The sequence below is a fragment of the Coregonus lavaretus genome (genome assembly GCF_964263955.1).
Source record: "Coregonus lavaretus genome assembly, chromosome: 25".
Taxonomy (NCBI): domain Eukaryota; kingdom Metazoa; phylum Chordata; class Actinopteri; order Salmoniformes; family Salmonidae; genus Coregonus; species Coregonus lavaretus.
This window is the reverse complement of record NC_140012.1, coordinates 9707641-9710113: the sequence shown is the minus strand read 5'-3', so window position 1 is coordinate 9710113 and position 2473 is coordinate 9707641.

Genomic DNA, 2473 nt, shown 5'->3' with positions numbered 1-2473 from the left:
TGAGTTTTTACACTGCAATAATTACTGAGGCAAAGAGGAAAGATGCAGAGAGAGAGAGAGAGAACCATGAGCACACAATGTGCCCCCCAGGCAGGCTTAGTGAAAGTTAACTGGATAATGCTACAGTTTAAACTCATGCCCTGCCTTTCTGTCCCCAGTTCAACATGCTGAATTAAAGCTAGGAAACGGGGCTTTGGTGCAGGGGTAGAGAGGGGGAGTTCGGCAGAAATACTTACTGCAGCAGAGGATAAACTACAGTGCCTTCAGAAAGTAAACACACCCCTTGACTTATTCCACATTTTGTTGTGTTACAGCCTGAATTCAAAATTGATTAAATTGATTTTTTTCTCACCCGTCTACAAACAATACCCCACCCCATAAAATTGTTGGGCAAATGTATTGAAAATGAAATACAGAAATATTAATTTACATAAATAATCACACCTCTTACATACAGTGAGGGAAAAAAGTATTTGATCCCCTGCTGATTTTGTACGTTTGCCCACTGACAAAGAAATGATCAATCTATAATTTTAATGGTAGGTTTATTTGAACAGTGAGAGACAGAATAACAACAACAAAAATCCAGAAAAACGCATGTCAAAAATGTTATAAATTGATTTGCATTTTAATGAGGGAAATAAGTATTTGACCCCTCTGCAAAACATGACTTAGTACTTGGTGGCAAAACCCTTGTTGGCAATCACAGAGGTCAGACGTTTCTTGTAGTTGGCCACCAGGTTTGCACACATCTCAGGAGGGATTTTGTCCCACTCCTCTTTGCAGATCTTCTCCAAGTCATTAAGGTTTCGAGCCTGATGTTTGGCAACTCGAACCTTCAGCTCCCTCCACAGATGTTCTATGGGATTAAGGTCTGGAGACTGGCTAGGCCACTCCAGGACCTTAATGTGCTTCTTCTTGAGCCACTCCTTTGTTGCCTTGGCCGTGTGTTTTGGGTCATTGTCATGCTGGAATTCCCATCCATGACCCATTTTCAATGCCCTGGCTGAGGGAAGGAGGTTCTCACCCAAGATTTGACGGTACATGGCCCCGTCCATCGTCCCTTTGATGCGGTGAAGTTGTCCTGTCGCCTTAGCAGAAAAACACCCCCAAAGCATAATGTTTCCACCTCCATGTTTGACGGTGGGGATGGTGTTCTTGGGGTCATAGGCAGCATTCCTCCTCCTCCAAACACGGCGAGTTGAGTTGATGCCAAAGAGCTCCATTTTGGTCTCATCTGACCACAACACTTTCACCCAGTTCTCCTCTGAATCATTCAGATGTTCATTGGCAAACTTCAGACGGGCCTGTATATGTGCTCTCTTGAGCAGGGGGACCTTGCGGGCGCTGCAGGATTTCAGTCCTTCACGGCGTAGTGTGTTACCAATTGTTTTCTTGGTGACTATGGTCCCAGCTGCCTTGAGATCATTGACAAGATCCTCCCGTGTAGTTCTGGGCTGATTCCTCACCGTTCTCATGATCATTGCAACTCCACAAGGTGAGATCTTGCATGGAGCCCCAGGCCGAGGGAGATTGACAGGTCTTTTGTGTTTCTTCCAACTGTTGTCACCTTCTCACTAAGCTGGTTGGCGATGGTCTTGTAGCCCATTCCAGCCTTGTGTAGGTCTACAATCTTGTCCCTGACATCCTTGGAGAGCTCTTTGGTCTTGACCATGGTGGAGAGTTTGTATTGATTGGTTCTGTGGACAGGTGTCTTTTATACAGGTAACAAGCTGAGATTAGGAGCACTCCCTTTAAGAGTGTGCTCCTAATCTCAGCTCGTTACCTGTATAAAAGACACCTGGGAGCCAGAAATCTTTCTGATTGAGAGGGGGTCAAATACTTATTTCCCTCATTAAAATGCAAATCAATTTATAACATTTTTGACATGCGTTTTTCTCGATTTTGTTGTTGTTATTCTGTCTCTTACTGTTCAAATACCATTAAAATTATAGACTGATCATTCTTTGTCAGTGGGCAAACGTACAAAATCAGCAGGGGATCAAATACTTTTTTCCCTCACTGTAAGTAGTGACACCACTAAGTCAATACTTTGTAGAATAACCTTTGGAAGTGATTACAGCTGTGAGTCTTTCTGGGTAAGTCTCTAAGAGCTTTCCACACCTGGATTTTGCAACATTTGCCCATTATTCTTTTCAAAATTCTTCAAGCTCTGTCAAATTGGTTCTTGATCATTGCTAGACAACCATTTTCAGGTCTTGCCATAGATTTTCAAGTAGATTTGAGTCAAAACTGTAACTCGGCCACTCAGGAACATTCAATGTAACGGCCTTCTTGGTAAGCAGGATTTGGCTTTGTGTTTTAGGCTATTGTCCTGCTGAAATTTGAATTTATCTCCCAGTGTCTGGTGGAAAGTAGACTGAACCAGATTTTCCTCTAGGATTTTGCCTGTGTTTAGCTCCATTCCTTTTATTTTTTATCCTGAAAAACTCCCCAGTCCTTAACCATTACA